The 18,497-nt window shown below is 54.4% G+C and overlaps 1 protein-coding gene across 6 annotated transcripts in view; it reads left to right on the top strand.

Moving 5' to 3' along the window:
• PRKAG2 (protein kinase AMP-activated non-catalytic subunit gamma 2) overlaps window positions 1–18,497 on the top strand; it is a 242,932-nt gene that overhangs the window by 49,305 nt on the left and 175,130 nt on the right. Inside the window, exon 1 of one of the 6 annotated variants that reach the window (XM_045565351.1) lies at window positions 4,329–4,345. The exons of the other annotated variants lie outside the window; for them this stretch is intronic. The gene's annotated coding sequence lies outside the window, so the exon portion shown is untranslated. Of the gene's footprint in view, window positions 1–4,328; window positions 4,346–18,497 lie in introns of those variants that run through there. 6 annotated transcript variants of the gene reach the window in all.

Below are 18,497 nucleotides of genomic sequence, written 5' to 3' on the forward strand. Positions count from 1 at the left end.
AGTCAGCAGGGTGTCCCCCGAGTGCTGCCGGCCCACTCGGACTAGCCAACAGCTCTGAGCAAGCCCGAGAGCTTGGAAGGGCGACCGTGGGCCGGGGGTTTGTTCTGTGGGTAGTATGGAGCCACTGAAGGTGCTCTGGGCTGGCTCGGTTTTGTTACTGCTTTGTCTTTTTTGGTCTGGTTGGTGAGGGTGCTAAGAGTGATGCTTGTAAAACAGTGTTTAGGAAGATGACTCAGGGAGAGGGGTGAGTCAGAGGGGTCGTGTCTCAGGAAGGAATATCCTTTCCGCTTCTCGTTCCGAGACCAGTCTGAGGCACCAGCGGTGGTCTTCAGGCTTTGCTGACAGCTGAGGAGAGTGGGTGGGAGAGCTGAGAGCCTGGCGGGGAAGCAGGAACCACCCACACGCATCTAGGAGTGCAGGGAGGGTTTGGAAGCGAGAGTGAGATGAAGACAGTCACCATACTTGCGGTTGGCAGCTTGCAGGCAGGAGCAGAGCTATTTATTTTTCTTAATCTCCAGTGAATGCTACCGGGTCCCTCAGACATGGAATCGCCTCCCGTCAGAACTGCAGAGTCATCACACCCCATAAATCACTCTCAGGCGCTTGTCTCCGAGTGCAGCAAACCTTTTGGATCCTTTGGACAGTGGCTCCCATTTCTCTGACATTTCCAGCTTTTCCAAGCAAAACTAATTAGGCTTTTTATCCTCGGGCTTGTTTGTATGCTTTGGAATAAAGCACACAGAAAATAAAGCAAGCCCAGCTCACCCAGCGTGGATAGTTCCAGAACCAGCAGGAGAAAATATTGAGGTTGGCAAGATCTCTGGTCGACCCCTCACATCGGTGCCCGGGCTGGCTGTAGGAGGTCGCCCCTCGCTCATCGCTAGTGGTGTCAGCTTTTTGCTGCACCTTGAGTTTATGATAGCACTGCCCTCTGGTTCCAGAATCATCCCCAACATCCAAGCTGACGCTTGTGTTTGTCCAAATGCCTGTTCGTGCATTATCCCAGCAGCAGCCCTGGGAGACGTGCAGAGCCAATGTTTCCACTGAGGTTCAGAGAAATGACTGAGCTCTGACTTGGACCCTTGCTGTTGTCACGGAATATTAGTGCTCAGGTCTGAAAGGGACCTTGAGGCACATCATGTAACAAATTGCTCATTCTACAGACAAGAAAACAGAGTTCCAGCTTAAAGTGACTGTCCCAGGTAACCTGCTGCTGGGCGGCCCGGCCCCGGGACTGCCAGTTCCTAGACAGAACTGGCCGCTGCACCCCGCGCCTCTTCGCTCCACTCCCAGAACAGACAGCTGGATGGACAGCGACTGCCTGTCACCCTCCTGGGCTGAAAACAGCCTTAGGGAAGCCGCACACTCCCAGCCTCCTTAGAAGTCCCCCAAAGTCCCAGGCTCTGACTCTGTTGCCTTTTTGTTCCTGAGCCTTGGCAGACAGCCACACAATGTCCCTCTGTCACCTCTGTGAAGCCTTCCTGCTTGCGATGCTTACGTTCATGTCTTCCTACCTTGCACTGCCTTCAACTTTATCTGAACAATAAATCTGCCCACTAAATCATCGCCTTTGAATTGTAGACTCTTAGAAGAATCCTCTGCTGCTTGAATACGTTCGGTGACAGGTCACTGACTCGTTTTTGAAGCGATTCCCCCATTGCTGAACAGTTCAAGGCATTAGCAAGTTCTATTTAATAATGAACATGGCAGGGATCTGAAACGGGGCCCTCATTTTCTCCTAATGATTCAAGTTCGTTTTCTTCCCAAGCAGCTTGCATACTCCTTAGAACATTGTTGTAAGTGTTCCCGGGGCTGGACGTAGTAGCCCACACCTTAATCTCAGCTCTTTGGGAGGCCTAGATGGGAGGATTGCTTGAGACCAGGAGTTCAAGACCAGCCTGGACAACACAGGGAGACACTTGTCTCTACAAAAAAATTTTTTTAAAAATTAACCAGGCATAGTGGCGTGCACCTGTAGTCCCAGCTACTCGGGAGGGAGGCCGAGGCGGGAGGATCGCATGAACCCAGGAGTTCAAGGTTGCAGTTAGCTGTGATTGCACCACTACACTCCAGCGTGGGTGATAGATTCAGACCCTGTCTCAAAAAAAAAAAACCTGAAAAAGCGCCAGAACGGGTCAGGAGCTGGGGGAGCGAGGGGGAATGTGGGCAAGAGCCTTTGTTGTGGTTTCTGTGAATAATTTCAGGGCGCTCTGGGCTGTCACCGGCGATCAGGGCAGGGGAGTAATGGCGGGGTGTAGGAGCTCCATAGAGGAGGTGGCGTGGGTGAGGTGGGGCAGGTGGCTCCCACGTGGGAGGCAAGCCCACAGGTGAGCTGCTTACAGTCTCTAGGAACTGGCTACCGCTGGGAGCTGTGGTCCCTCCAGGGTCAGCAAGGCTCTAGATGTCAAAGCATCAGAATACAAAAAACACAAGAGATGGTGAGGACATGCCGAGACCATGTCGCCTGCTGCAGGTTTGCGGGCTGTCTGGAGTTGGGGGCCTGGGGTGTGCAGCCTTCCCTTGGGAAGGCCGTAGCCGTTATTCTTGCCAGAGGAAAAACTGCATTCTTTATACTCCAAGGACAGGGACCTCCAGGGAGTCCGGGTTTCTGAAACCAACAAGCTATTTTCCTCTGAAGGCACCAGCCTTTGCCGTGCTGGCCAGAGGTCCTGGCACCCAGAGCCGTCACCTGCTGCATCACCAGCCCCTGCTCCTCCTGCCTTCACCCTGCTGCCTGTCTTTTTAAAAGCTGCAGCCCAGCCCTCCCTCCTGCTGGCTCGCCGAGTGGCGAGGAGTTTCCTCCCCAGCAGCCCCACACAGGTGGGAATGACAGTCTGCTGCAGTCCTGTCAATGAGGGGGTCTGCCCCGGCTCTGCCTGCGTCTTGAGCAGCAGCCCGGCTCCAGCCAACGAGACTGTCGCCTGCGCTGTCTCAGGCCAGCTCATGCTGTCTGCCAGCCGCTTGTTGCGCGGCTTTGGGGACGGGAAGCACACCCAGCCCCGGTGCCCATCTGTTGCAGGCATGCAGGGGCCGCAGCTCGGAGAGCAGCCGAACCCCGGAGACTGCCTGTGCTGAAGGGGCTGGGAAACCCTTTCTCGGACGGACCTTTGGAGGGAGGCGGCAGGATTTGTCAGAGCCGGTAGTGCCGTTCATCCCGCGTCACTTGCATCCTGTCGCCTGGCATCCCACAGCCCTGCGCTGCTTATTACGTCCGGGAAGAGGAGAGCTGCGGGACCCTCAGGGCTGAGTAAGCAGACCTCCGGGGCTGGCTTTCTGGATGCATGGCGGCGTGCATACGTCCGGGAGTGTGGTGTTGCCTCTCTGCCTGCTTGTGTCTGCGTGTGCAAGATTGATGCGGGTGTCGCTTTGTTCTCCAGGAGCTCTTATTACATTGGATACCCCAAGGCTGAACAAAATGTTCCTTCTCTCCGTCGGAGCTGTATGTTTTCTCCTTACATAACTTTTTCTTGTGATTTACAAAGAATAACTAGTGGAGGTGGTACGTGTGTGTGGGCGTGTTTGTCGCTGTTCCTCTGCCGGTGGCTGTCTCTGCTCCAGGCTGCGGGGCCTGGCAGGGCTGCCACACGCACGCCGGGCCGGGTGCGGGGCCTCCTCCCCACCCTCCTACCCTGACTCACCGTTCCCTCGCCGAAGTGAAATCTTAGCGAAGTTGTCATCCTCTGCCTTTCCTTTCTCCTTTTCCTGAGTCATCATTTATTAAATTTGACCTGAAAGGAAAAGATTGGGGACGACATGGGGGCCTTTGGGGTGGGCCACAGTGTCCTTGGGACTCTGTTGACCACGTGCACACTGGAGCGTGTCCTGGCCTCCTGCCGCAGGGTGGAGCTCTCTGACGCTCACCTGTTGCTTGTGTGACTGGGGGGGGGGTGCGTGGGAGAACAGGAAGGGGAGAGGGGAGAGAAAGGAGGGCGGGGAGAGGTGATGGAAGATGGCCTCGCCGGTGGGCACCGCGCTGTTCTCTCTGGGCGACGGGAGGGGAGGCTGGGAACCAGGAGCCCCACTGTCGGGTGACTCTGCAGCAGCAAGTAGAGCTGCAGGCTGGAAAGTGCTAGATTCGGGGACGGCACAGACTTCCCCACCTCGTCCTCCACTGACGTTGCTGCGTGGCGCACTGAGCAAGCCGCTCACTTTTCTTCTTTCTTTTTCTTTTTTGCCTTACCATCACCTTCCCCAAGCCAGAGCCTGCGCTAGTTGTGTCTGAAGAGAACTTCGACTGTGATTCAGGGTCCCTGAGTCCTGGTGATTGCGAGTGACCCCGGGGGGATTATAATAGAAGCATGAAGCTTGATTGCGTCTGAATTTACAATCCAGGTGGAGAGGAAAGGTAATATTAAACAATTGAGGACTCGTGAGCTAGCAGGGAATCGCATGCAGATGGCAGGCACCCAGAGGCAGGGAGAGACATGGGGGCACAGCAGGATGTGACAGGAGCCCCCTGCTGAGTGCAGGGAAGGCCCCAAAGCAGGAGTGGCGGAGGATCCGGCACTGTTAGGTGTCAGTAGGTGGAGTCATGCGAGATCAATGGGGGGATCTCAGCCCATGCAGCTTCCTAGGGACGGGAGCCAGTGCCCTGGGGCACACTCACCCCAGAGAGCAGCTCTGACCAGAGAGGGGTGACCGAGGGGCTGTGACGGGCCCCTCCCGGTCTGGGGCTTCTCACCTTCAACCGCTTCCCCAATGTGCATGGAAACATCCAAGGACTAAATCAATCTAGGGTGGTGTTTTTGGTTTGGTTTGGTTTGGTTTTGGTTTTGGTTTTGGTTTTGGTTTTGGTTTTGGTTTTTTAGCCCAACATTAGGCCCCGAGACAGGCGCAAACTCCTTTTTACAGAAGAGAAAACTGAGGGTTAAGTGGTTAAAATGTCTCAGTGAATAAAACTGAAAACGTGGGATATTTAAGGTACTTAGTCTTCTTGCCTGTGGAAGGTGACAGAGGGTTGAGCTGGGAAGAGAAGCCCTGTGTCCTGAGGCCCAACCCGGTCTTCTCAGTGGGGAGTGGCTTGGAGGACGGAGGCTGGTGGGCGTGGCTGGGGGGACTGTCCCTTGGCCGTGGGCTTTGTCCATTTGCTGTCCCAGGTCTGGCTTCTCTTCAGATCCTGTCCCCGGGCTAGTGTTAAAATCAACACTTTAGCGAGATGGACTCTGGAGTCCTGTGTACCAGTCGCTGGCCTTTCCGAGAAGAGTGAGACTGGGGGTCACGACCTCCTCGGTTGACGGTGCTGGGTCGCCAGAGGGTCCCGCAGATGCAGGCACTAATCTGGGGCTCTCAGTTCTGCTCAGCTGTTAGTAAAGGAACCCCTCTTGGATTTATCCGACCCGCTCACCACTCTCTTTCAAACTATAGACCTTTTTCTCCCTTTAAAAGTATTCAAGTCACTCCTCTCACCAGACGCCGCGGTCTCGCAGACAGCCTGTAGCTGACAGGGAACCAATGCCTGCACTTTTTGTCCTATGCAATACTTTTTATTAAGTTCAGTTAGTCCTGCAGATCGAGCCAATGGATAACTCCCCATGTAGTCAGCCAGGGTCTTCGTTTCTTAGAAGGACTGTGTCCACGTCACCTCTTACACTGCTCTTAGCTGTCTGTGTTTCAGATTTCGGTAAATATGTATTGACTATGCATTAGGCACCAGGCACCAGGCTTGGTGTTTTCGTGAATGTTAATTCTCGTGACAATCCCAGGAGTTTTCTTTCTTTTACACAAGGAAATTGGGGCTCCCTGAACTTGAATAATCCGCTGAGATTGCACGGCCAGTAAGTGGCAAACTGGAGTCCAAACTCAGGCCCTCTGACCCCTGCAAAGTTGTCCCTGTCACTGCACTGCGTGGGCCACGTGGCAAGTGTCTGGCGGTGAAACCTTGCACCTCAGCTGTCATTGTGGGCATGGTGACTTAGCGGGAAACCCAGGTAGGACCCACGGGCAAGTGGCCGTTCAAGGCTCGACATCTCCCCCGCCTCCTTAGCGAGGGCGGGCAGGCCGTCCCGAGCCTCGGCGCCCCCAGCCGGGCTAGAGGCATCCACCTTGCAGCTCTGCCGTGCTTTCCAGCCGAAGCCTTGGTCGGCCTGAACGGAACATCTTCCCACGAGCACGGCACAGGCCCCAGAGCCATAGGAGGGGTTTAATGTGAGACTGCAGGACTCTAACCTCAATTACTAAAATTTGAATTAAGAGAAAAATATAATTGAATCACAAGCACCTGGTGCCCAAGAACTCAGCGATGTTCCCTCTTAACCCCAGAGGGCTTTGGCACAGGACTCGGGACAGTGAGTTGTGCTGTTCACCAGCCAGGTACCGTGGGCAAAGTATTTCATATCCTGAGCCTGATTTTTCTTCTAAAAATGGAGACAGCAATACCTGCCTCACAGGACCAAGGGCCAGTTCCTGGCACATAATAGATGCTTAATAAACAGTCGGCCCCTGTCTTCAGGTGAGCGCAAGAATACCTTCCAAAGCAGTGCCTTGAATTGACTGAGTTTTCTGATAGAATTCGCTGGGTCTTGTCACTGACTGTTCATCAGACAGCTGAGGCGGGAGGGCTTTGGGTTCCATGGGGTCCCTGTCATCCCCTTGTTGCCCCAGTACTTCCCCCTTCCTGTTCTCCACCTGTGCTGGGTGGTGGTCAAGCCCCCCACCATGTCACTCAAAACTCGGGGACAAGGTCTGCTCTCTCAGCTGTCTCCCATCCCATTGTGGTTCTCCTGGAGGTCATGGGGCAGGTTCATAGGATCTCCCTGGAATCGTAAATTCCCCCCGGGATTCCCTTGGCACCTCTCGCCCTGAGCTGTAGCAGGGGGGTTGGGGTAGGGAGAAAGCGGAGGAAAAGCAAAGCCAGACGTAAGTGTTTGTTTGGTTTTACTTTGTGGGTGAGGTATGTGGTGGCATTTTGTTGTTTAATGTCTGCTTTTTAGGGAGTCTGCCACCTGCCTGGTAATAAGGGCTTGTTAGTCACCTGTGAGTTAGAGCCTCGCTGTGCAGATTCCATTAAGATGCAGATACCCGCCGGGCCGTGGGAGTAGGGCCAGCCACCTCCACCCTGTTGCAGGTGTTATCCACACTGCCCCACTGCCGCCGCTGCATTGGGCGGGGGGGGGGGGGGGGGGGTGGTGGTGGCAACTTGGTGGGGGCTCCAGGCAGCCCAAGGTGCGGCCTGTGGGCAGAGCAGAGGGCCGGGAAGTTGGGGGCCTTGTTCTCCAGCCTGCTTTCCTTTTCTTTTTGGTCCAGGGCTCCTATAGTTTGGGTGCTCCCAGGAGGCGGTTTCACTGCCTCTTGGAGAGAGAACTAGATACAGAATCAGGGGCTGAGGAGTGAGACGGAGAAGCACCACGCCTCAGAAAATTTTGTGGGACTTTTCTTTTTCTCATAACCCAACAGCTAATGCTTTTGACCTTAAATGCAGACGTTCTCCTTATCTGCAAGGTTGGCCACATCCCGTTCAGAAGCAGAGTTGGATCTGACACGTGTGAGCATTTGGGGGAATTCTGAGACTTCCCTGGAAGGCCTAGGGCCCATCTGGAGATGTCCACTGCGGGGTGGCTTGTGTTTGAGAAGAGGTGGGAAGGAAACAACAAAATATCATCCTCACCTGGTATAAGGATGGTGCACAAAACTCCACTTGACCAGGGTCAATAAGCAGCATCTTCCATGACCCTTAGCAGGTGCGGGGCTCTTGCTGTCTGTCTGGGGGAGGAAGAGTCTCCTTGTGGGATGAGAGAGACTCTGGCCCTGGGACCCATCGCCGTGGCTCTGACCCTGCCTTGGCTCTGGGGTGGCTGAGGGAGCCGCTGTGGCCCTTTATAAACACCGTAGCCATCAGGTGGTTAAATCCTGTCCTACATTCTTATCAAAGCAGGGGAGTGTGCAGAGCTGTTTTTAGAAATATTTTCACCAGTAAGCATCAGAAGACTGATTTCTACTTATCCAAAACAGTAAGTGACTAATAGTCCTACAATTGCCATTCCCCGAGGTTTCTAGTACCTCAGGCCTTCTCTACCCAGCCTGGCAGGAAACAAAGCTGAACTTTCTGGGTAACAGCACTTGCCCCCAGTGAAGGGTGGGGCTCAGACACCAGCTGAGCCTCCTGTGTGCTGGCAGAGCCGGCAGGAGTCTGATGTGTCCTTGGAGGGGGGTTGCGTTTGAGAGCAGGAATGGTACCGTTTGAGCCCTGGAAGACAATGTGAAGGCGAAGGCGGCCTTCCTGTGCTGAAGATGGTGAGAGGAACCAGCAAGCCCTGCCCACGTAGACGCCAGGTAGAGCAGCAGCTGCGGTCTTGGAATGAAGCCGGCTCCGTTCCTGCCACAGAGCGCGTGCAGGGTTTCTCCGCAGCCCCTGCTGGGGGTGGGGTGTGTGGACGGGGCCAGGCTGGGCCAGGGATGCATCTGTCTTGAACGAAGACTTGCTCGGATTCCGGAGCCCCCTGGTCCCTGGTGGGATTCGCCCTTAATGTCAGGCCGGGCCCTGAGCCAGTCGCTTACCCAGAAGCTGCCAGGCCTGGCTGGGAGCCAGCCGCAGGCATCTGCCGCCACCCACTCCCTCTGAGTCACGCCACGCTCATCTGCTCAGATCCCAGAGCCCTGAGACACGCCTGCCGGTTGGTCTTCAGACACGAACTCCAGGGGGCGACTGCGGGGAGGCGCCCAGGAGCACCCTGCTGTACTAGGCCTGGCCCTGCGTGAGGGCCTGCAGGTGCCCCACGAGGGGGCCGAGGACACGCTGCCCCATCCCTCAGGGTAGCCTCAGGCAGCTGCCCCTGGCCTCGCCCAGGCCCCCCAAGGACTGCCCGCTGCTCCCCGCCTGCCTGGAGGCAGGGCCCCGGCCCATGGCCATCTGTCCCTCGGTCACCAGGCTCAGCCCTGAGGAGAGGCTTCAGAGGGAGGGGTGTTCTGAGGCCTCTGTTTTTTTTTTTTTCCTGTTCACCTCTTCTCTTCCTTTTCAAAGCCCTCCATGGTCTATGAGGACCATTTCCCCCACGTGTCCCAAATGGGGAGGAAAGAGCCACTCTCCAAGTTCACCTGCCCCTGTGCCAGACCCTCCCTGCTACAGTAGACACTCCCAGGTCCCACCCCAGCCTGCCAACTTGGCACCCCGGGTTCTCAGCTGCCCTTATGTGCGCTGCCGGCTTTGCAGGAAAGGGGCCTCCTTTTCCCTGCTCTGTTATCTACAGAGATGATTACAGACCTTCTTGTCCAAGGTCCTAGGTCCAACTCGTCACTGAGTCTAGCAGTTTCCCCCCAAAGCACCTTCATTCAGGAAGAGAGATAAGAAAATCATCATACAGTTGCAAAAAAAATCCTTAGAGTGTTTTTCAATGATCCCAAATGCCTGGGTGCTGTGGTTAATCCAGGTTTGCCTCACCTGGAATGCTGTCAGGACACTAGAGTACTATCAACTGTTAATATCGAGTGCACTGGACAAGGGAGGAAGCCTGAGCATCACTCAGTGCTGCTCTCTGACCGTCTGGAACGCAGCGAGTGAGCATGAGCTCAGCCAGCCGTGGTCGTCACATCTGAACGTCTGCTGTCTTCTTGGGGCTTAGTGGTCCCTGTACTTCTTCCTTGGCTGGAGGGAGAGGGGCTGGGTTGTAGGGAGAGGGTGGGGCCTCCTGGCCTCAGCCCCTTCCCCACTCTTCAGGCCTTCCCTTCAGTCTAGGGTCCACACCGCAGCGCTCCCCAAACTGGCCTTCTCCAAGCACTTTTTCTGTTTGACCCTCATCTCCACCCCATCCAATATTATCTCTTCTCCCCGCTAGGCCTTCAGGGTCTTCTTTTGAGATTAGCTGATCCAATAACCTGCTAATGCAGAGAAGGGTTCAGATTAGTGAGTTCTCTCTCCTGGTCACCTTTGAAATGCTGCCTTGACCCGCAAAGGGGGTCCAGGAACACGCAGTGTAGGCACTTGTGTAGGTTTGTGGCATCTCCCACTGCTGGGGATTTACCTTTGGGAGAAACTGGACTTTTGGTGTCTAACAAATCGTTCTTCCTAGATCTGTAGCCACGGTGCCTCTGAGCGGGGTTCTGGAAGGTACAACACTGGCCATTTCAGATCGCGGGCGGGCAGAAGGGACACTGACTGTGCCCTATCTGTTGGTGTACCAAGCCACGGTGCTTTGGCACCAAGAGGGTAATTGAAACTGGGGAATTTTACTAGAGAATAAAGTGTAACTGTCAGCCACAGCACAGCTGCTTCCTGAAAACTCTACTCCTACTCCATGAAAAGCACATTCAACATTCCAGGATTAATAATGCAGACATTTCCCCCCTTTCTGTAGCTTGTTCTTCTACCCTGTGGGTATGGTGGTGGTTGACTGATCACTTTCTGGTTAGCTTTATGGAGGTATAATTTACATACAATAAACCTGTTCTGAGTATACAGTTGGATGGGTTGTAGTCAACGTACACAGTCATGCCAGCACCGCCACCTCATGATACAGAACATTCCATCACCTGCAGAAGGTCCCGTGTCCCTTTGCAGTCTAGCCCCGCCCCATCTTAGGGCTCTCGTGGGTGTGTCTGTGTCCTACCTTTGTACATCCCGTATTCCGGCACAGCGTGGACACTTCACAGATGTTTAAGTGAGGAAGTCCCTGGCTTATCCACTTCGCTCTAGCGTATCTTGAAATCCCTCCAAGACTCCCGTTTCCTCCCATTCCTCCTAAGGTTTGAAAGGTTGTGTAATAAGCATTTGTTAATAATTTCTTCATGTAGTCATTTCTGATACCGGCCTCCCTGATCAGCGTTAGATAATCAACACAACCAGAGCTGATAAAATCCAGCGGAAAGCGGGGACTTGCTTCTCTATTCGCCTGCACAGTCACGAGTGAAGGTGCAACTCCTTTTCCCTCCTCGAGTGACTGAGCACGAGCCTCCACTGTGGGTTTTCATTATCTCCCTCCCCGGACCGGAGATCACCGACCTCCATCACCCGCTGCCGTTCTTTGTTGCTGTAGTAAGTGAGGAAGTTCGCATGTGAGCCATTTAGGAGCTTACCCGGAGAGCACCCAAAAGGCGCGCTCAGTCTGCGGGGGCTTTTCTGCGTCCCTGACTTCATCACCAAGGGTGTGACGTGTCCATCCAGCCTGCCTCCCTCAACTGCCCTTCCCGCTTGTGCAGCTGGGATGGATCTTGGCAGACAGGAGGGTATGGCTGAATCCGCCTCTGTCCTCTCAAAGCTCTGAAGAGGAGTCTGTGGTCTACCCTTTGGGCTCAGTAATAATAGCATCTTGCCCCTAAAGCAGTCAAGTATTTTAAAGTGACAGCTGGCGTTTTTCAAGTGATTATCATGCATCTTAGTAATCTCAGTATATGTTAACTCATATGAGCTATGTGTTTATATACTTCTACATGTTAACTCATTTTTGATAGGACTGCCTGTGATTCCCATTTTTTAGCTTAGAAAACAGAGAAAGTAAGTAACTTCACAAGCTTACATAGTGTTCTGGTCATCTATTGTTAAATAACAAACCACCCCAAAACTTTAAAAATATGATGCGAAATCATCCCTCATGGATTTAGGGGTTGCCTGGCTTGCTGAGCGGTTCTCCCTGGGGGTTCCTCCTGTCGGAAAGGTCAGATGGCGGCTTGGCCTGGCGCATTTTAAGGCTCCTTCACGCTCACACCTGGCGCCTGAGCTGGCTGCGCTCTTGCTCCGTGCGGCCTGTCCGCACGGTGTTCTCACAGTGGTCAGATTTTTGACGAGGCAGCTGGTTTCACGCAGGGAGAGTTCCAAGAGATCCTAGGGCAGCTGCAGGGCTCCTCGTCACCCAGCCTCGGAAGTCAGGTGGTGCTTCCACTGTTGCCATGACAGCCCAGACCCAAGGACAGAAGAACAGACTCAGCCCCTCCGTGAGAGCGCACATGTGCAGGGAGGGCCGACGTTCCTCGTGGCCATGCCAACAGCAGCCTGCCACGCAGAGCCCGTATCCACACCACGCCTTCCGCCCCTGCGCCAGGGGCTTTCAGACCTGTGGGCCATGGTGGGGGACTTCCCATCGTGAACAAGCTTCTGGAACGTTGGTTCTATTCATTTTATTAACAAGCACCACAACTGAACCTGTTTGGCCCGAGTTGATGTCATGACCTATGTCCTCATTTCAGTTTGGGAAACAGTGTCCCACACAGGTGCCTCGAGTGCCGGCTCTGTGCCGTGGTGGAACACCGCAGACTGGATAAAACAGAGGCCAATGTGGGCTACACGGAAGCCATTTCTCACCCATGTGGCAGAAGTCCAGAAGTTTGACAATATAATCTGTCGGGGAGGCAGTGGAAACAGACCCTCTCCTACATCATGGCTAGGAGAGCAAAAGGGTCCAACCCTGAGGAGGGCACGTGGGGACAGCTGCCGGAAACCCTAAGTGCATCGCCCATGAGCGGCGACCGCACGTCTGGGAACTTATCCCAGAAGGATGAAGTATGTCCAAAGCTTTCATTGCAGGACTGATTATCTGTAGTGGCCAAGGGCTGAAGACACCCTGTGTCATCTACAGGAGACTGGTTAAACTAGCGTGTTCCAGGCTAAAGGATATTCTGCAGATGCCCGAAAACATCTCTACGTGCTGATGCTGAAAGACCTCGCAGGTGTGTAGAGTGATGAGCAGGGTGCAGAGCGAAACATAGAACCTAACCCGGAGCCTTCGTGTCAGAGAGGGGACATACTTTATATTGGCATTTGCATAAAGAAGCCCTAACTGCGTATGTAACAAAAGTGGTTCCTGTGGGGACATGGTATGGCTGGGCCAAGGGTGGAAGAATGATTCTTCAGTTATTTATCGTTTTGTTTTGACTTTTGAATCCTATGAATTTACTTCTGATCAAAAGAAAGTTGGCTGGCACAGCGGGTGCCCTCAGAGTACTTACAGTCTGTACGGAGGTAAAAGTTACATACAAATAGCAAATGGGCAGTGAGTGAGGGAGTGACTTTAAGTTCTTAGGTATGAAAATGCAGTGGAGTAAGAGATCACTTTCAACTGGACTCATCAGAAAAGTCGGTGCAGATTTGTGGGCATCCAGCTAGTTCTTGGAGGATGCGCAGGATATAAAGTCTCGGGGGACGAGAACAGTGCAGCCAGCGCGACTCAGGTCATGTGACCCGTGTTCTCCCCTTTCGTGGGAGAAACTCCTTGCCGACGCCGAGAGTGTGTCCTTGAACTCCAGCGTGATGAATCCCACCTTAAATTCCTGTCTAGCCAAAGTGTTTTAATTTGCAAACCATCACTATGAAGGAATTCTGGCTCTCTGACTGTTACCTTGAAAATCATTTGTATGTATTAATAATAACCTTCCCCTGTGTGAGTCATAAGCCTCCAGTTTGAGGAGCACTGGTGGAAGAGGAACAGAGGAACCCAGGCTGTTCCGGGACAGTGCGTAGGTTTGGCTGCGGCAGGAGAGCGCGGCAGGGGGAGAAGGTAAGGCCGGGGCTATGCCGGCTGTGCCGAATGCCAGCAAGGTCGCCGTGCAGTGTGTGTGTTCTCTAGGCTGGGCACACAGACAGGCAAGGGAGAACTGACCTACTGTGACCTTTTAGTTGTGCCCTTTAAGCCATGGAAATAGGGCAGTGTGCAGCCTAAGAGAGGACAAAGTGGGCCCCTGGGAATGTCCCCTGGGCAGCTTCAGTTTTCCCTCTGCCTGTGGAGTTTCCCTTCCTTCTTTGTGGATCTCTCCAAAATCGGTTTAAAAACAGATCTTTGGAAAACGTCAGCTCCCTTCGGCCATGCTGGAAGGTCAGAGGCCACTCACTGTGGGCACAAGGCTGGGCTGTGGCACTCCGTGCTGTGAATGTGGGGGAAGGTGTCCCCAGGACCTCGTAGGCACAAGGGGCAGAGGTGTGTGACCCGGAAGACTTCCAGGATCCACCAGCGAGAGCCGAGCATGAACACGGAAGGCCAGCAATGCCAGGGGCACCAACTGTCCACAGGGATCCTCTGCTCTAGGAATATCCCACAGGACCTGACCCAGAACCTTCTGTGCATTTTCAGAGAGAAATAAAGATGCCAAACCACTCCAGCAGGGAGTAGATGGCAAATGCTGAGGCCATGTTTCTTCCTGGTCCCATCCCTAAACCAGGCAGGCAGCCACCTGGCCCCGGGAACGCTGGGGCTGCCTGGGGCTCTCCCCACACATGAGGGGTGGGAGACCAGGACCCCTCAGGGACCAGGCCCTACTCGCCGGAGGGTCTCAACTCTGTCCTAAGAGATGGTGGCTTTTAATCCCATTCCTAGGGTGGGAGAAGTAGGCTTTTTTTCTTTTTCTTCCTTGAAAAAACAAAGCCACAAATAACCCCGTTTTTTGAACCTGACTCCCCACTGGAGCAGCAGCTGATCTAGAAGTCTCTGCTCCTCTGGGGACTCTGGCCTCACATCTCAGCAATTTTCTTCCCTCTCCTCCTTATGTAACGAGCCCCTCCAGAACAGAATGGGTTTGTTGGCAGTGACAAAACAAAATCAGAAAAACCTAGCAAATTCCCTTGTTCGGATTCATCAGCGCCGTGCCTGGAGTTTCCTCCCAGGAAATGCAAGTTATTCTGCACCTGCTTGGTCTCCCCAAGGAACCAGCTGCCCAGAGGGCCTGGTGCCGTGTCCTCACCCCCAGGCCTTCTGAGGCCGCCCCATGACTCCAGTGTTCGTGGCCTCTACCTAGAGCGTGGAGGCAAGAGCCCTCGATACGTGGTCCTCACTGCCCCTGCCTGGGGTCGAGGGGGCCGGGCCCAAGAGGTGGGGACCTGGGTTCTCAGGCCCTTCTCCCGGCTCGCTTGCTGCCCGACCCTGGCATGGCAGATAATCTCCAAGCGTCCCTTGCCTCAATTGTCTTCTCTCCCTGAACACTGAGCCTTGGGCCAGATCCCGTCGACCTCTTGACCCTGAGCCTGAGCATGGAGTGTGCCTGCTCCCTGTGTTCTGGAAGGACCCGGAGCTATGGACACTCCCGTTCCCAAGGGGGCCAATGACCACGGGTGTCTCTGAGGAGCCCCGGGCAGGCCCTCAGCTATGTCACAGGCCCCTTTTGTCTCCTGTAGTCACGACCCAGGGTGGTGGTCCAGGCTTGGCATGGTAAGAGATTGGTTGGCAGGTGAAACCGAGGCCATCTCCAGCCGTTTGCCATTATTTGTTTTAAAAAAAATTAATAGAGCAGTTTTAGGTTTACAGAACAATTGAGCAGAAGGAGCAGAGGGTTCCCATATGCCCCCCTCCCACCTCCCTTAACAGTTTCCCCGTTATTGGGTCTGGCATTACTGTGGTCCCTTTGCTACGATCAATGAGCCTTTATTGATACGTTGCTATTAGCTAAGGTCCACGGCTCACAGTAGGGTCACTGTTGGTGCTGTGCATCTGTGGGTTTTGACAGATGAATGATGACCTGTGTCCACCATCACAGGATCACCAGGGTAGTGTCACCGCCCTGCACGTCCTCTGTGCTCTGCCGACGCATCCTCCCTCCTTGCCCACGCCCGGCTGCTGCTACTCCCCATCGGTGTGTCCTGTGTCGCCCTGGAACTGCTCACGCCTCTGGGCCTGAATGCGGGGTGCACCCCCAGGGAGCGTATGAAGGCGTAGTGTTGTCACGGTGCCGGGAGGAGGGATGGCCTGGGATAGAATTGGGGTTTGGAAGGCTTTGGGGGAGTTCTCAGGGCTGAGCCTAAACACCTCCCATTACAGGTGGGGAAACTGAGGACTAGGGATAGGGAGTGAGTTTCCAACTGACACAGCTGGTGAGGGGCAGAAATCCAGGCCTACCTCCTGGGGATGGGGCATAGGCTCAATTCATCTTCTTTTATAACAACAGGAGCTAAGTTAGTAAAAAGGACTAAAAAATAAAATTTAAAACAGTGCGTCATATGACCATGTTGAGTGTCACTAACTGCCCTGAGAGGGATTCTGGCCCGGAATCACAGGAGGTTGTCAAGTGCTCCCAGATACCTTCACATCCTACCCGGGAGCTGCCTGGAGTGTGGCCAGCAGCCCTCGGCGGGCCCTGCCCGGAAGAGGCGGGGCAGACACCATCTCCCGGGCCCGCTGGTCTCCACGTACCTGCTGCTGTTTAGACTTTGGCTGGCAGCGCCTGGTGCCCCTCCGTGCAGAGTGTCTGTCAACCTTCAACCTAAAGGAGGACATGACGGTTTCTGTGAGTCTCAGAAAGTTCTTGGAGCATCTGTCCCCTTTCATGGCCACGATCGCAGGGCGAAGAGTTCCTGGGAAGTAACAAATTCACACAAAGCCAACAAATGACCAATGAGCGTGATTCTGAGCAAGGTTGTCTTGCCACTGGAGAAACGTTGCAAAGGTGCCAACAGAGCCTAAATCAGAAGACGGCCTCACAGAGTTACGACTGACACTCACTGTGTGCCCACTGCAGCCAGGCCCGTGCTGGGTGGGGACTTCCAGCCTCCTTGCAACGCTCCTGTGTTGGAAACATAAGCCAGAAAGTCAGATCAGCGGGAAGGAGTCGAAGTGATAGACAGAGACCTCAGCCACAAGTTGCAAGGCCGGGGTTTGGTTCTGGCTGGGTCACGGCTCACTGCGTGGCTTTGAGCAATGTGCTTGAATCTCAGGTATCTGTTACCCCACCTGTCCATAAGGGACCGGGAGGATTTCCTTGACCACGTCCACGGCAGCATCCTGAGACTGCTGGAGACAAGGGCGTCTGCAGCAGGCCTGGGCCCGGTGGGTACAGACGCTACCAGGGCCCCCAAGGGAATAACTGCTGGTCTTGGTCTTGGGGAGGCTGGGGGCGGCAGGAGCCCAGCTGCCCCGGTGGGTCAGAGCGGCGGTGCCCACCAGTCAGAGGGCCGGGAGGGCAGATGGGTGGGTGAAAGGTGAGGAGGTGAGGGAGCCCCGTCCTCACGGTGGTGGACAGGTGTGGTGCGCTACCTCGTTAGTGCTTCGTGTTTCTGGGCACAGAGTACAAGAGCGATCAGAGGGCTTCAGCCAGGAGAGGAAGCACTCGGTGCTCATCATCCTGCACTTCTGGTGGCATCTTGGGGACAGAAGGTTGGCTCCTCTCTGTTCCTGAAATCCACCTGCACAATTTCAAAGCTCATCTAATGCAGCACTGTTCAGACTTTGTCATCCACAATGCAATGAGAAGTACATTTTATTCCACGTGTGTGTGTGTGTGTGTGTGTGTGTGTGTGTGAGTAATTGACACATGGGTTTATGCAACAGTGAGATGCATTCTTATTTTATTCTGATTCAGTTTTTGGTGGCTGTGCAGCCCACTAAACTGATTTCATAATCCACCGATGGGTTGGGACTATTAGTGTGAAGAGCTGTGGCCAAATGCCCCTGGCGTAGCCAGTCACCCTGGATGAAGTGAGGGTGACAGACAGACAACAGCGCCTCTATTCACTGCTCCGCGTGTGCAGCCGCGCGTCCTGGTTAAGTCCTTGGTATTTCCTTCTTCCTCGGAACTCCTTGTACGTTTTTATCGCAACGTGCCTGGCACAGAGCAGGTGAGTAAAACAACAAGCAGGGGTGGGAGGAGTCCTTGGGCACCTGCAGAAAGTGTTTGGGAAGAATCTTTCGGTCTATGTTTTTATAAACACAGACACTGGATGTTCTGAAAGTACTGAGTTGAAAACCATCTCAGACCTCAGCTCCGGGCCAGATCCCAAAGCCACATATTGGGTGGGTGGTTGGGAACAGAAATGAGATGTCTCTGAGCCCTGGTTTAAAGGTTTGTGTTCTTGCACAAGGTCCTCCTGAGTAGAGCAGGGTGTGTCTCGGGGCCAGCCAGCGACTCTGTGACCTTACAAAAATGTTCCCTGGGTGGCCAGTTTTATTCTAGTTCGTGGTGTCCCTCCTGTGGTTTGTCTTCGAGCATAAACAAAGACCGTTTGATTTTTACCCTGTGGGGCAGTGAGCGGGAGGGCTTAGGTCTGGCCCAGGGCCACGTGGGGCTGGGTGGCAGAGGTCACACCCAGGGCATCTCCCAGTCCCCTTGTTGTTGGCTTTTCCCTTTAGAGCGAGGGAGGCCCAGCTGGCCGGGCCGTGTGTGGAATCTCGTGTGCCTTACCCCGTGTCCTGGGTGCCCACAGAGGGCGTGACACCACGGTGACTGCAGTCCTGGCTGGTGGCTTGGCATTTTATTTGTGAGTAAATAAACCCTCTGCGGAAACACAGAGCTGGCCTTTTCAGACTGTGTCTTAGTAAAATTGTAGAATGGCGGAACTGAAAAGAGCCCTAGAAACTAAGGGCCATCCCTCCTCTCGCAGAGCCCCCGTGTGCAGTCTGTCCTCGTCTGCAGAAGGCCCAGGCGGCCCCAGAAAGCCCATTTGGACGCCAGTCCCTTATCACGAGGCTCTGAGGGTTACCATGCGCTGAGCTGTCCTCGTTCACACCCCAGTCTGGCACCGTGGAGAGGCACGGACTGGTGGGCGTGGAGGGAGGGAGCTGCTCGGGCATAACATGGTGTGACGAGATGCCGTGGCGGAAACACGCGACTTCTACCCGACATGTGACGTAAGGATGATTGTCCCGTTTTACGGACGA

Source organism: Lemur catta, chromosome 11 (assembly GCF_020740605.2).
Source record: "Lemur catta isolate mLemCat1 chromosome 11, mLemCat1.pri, whole genome shotgun sequence".
NCBI classification, from domain to species: domain Eukaryota; kingdom Metazoa; phylum Chordata; class Mammalia; order Primates; family Lemuridae; genus Lemur; species Lemur catta.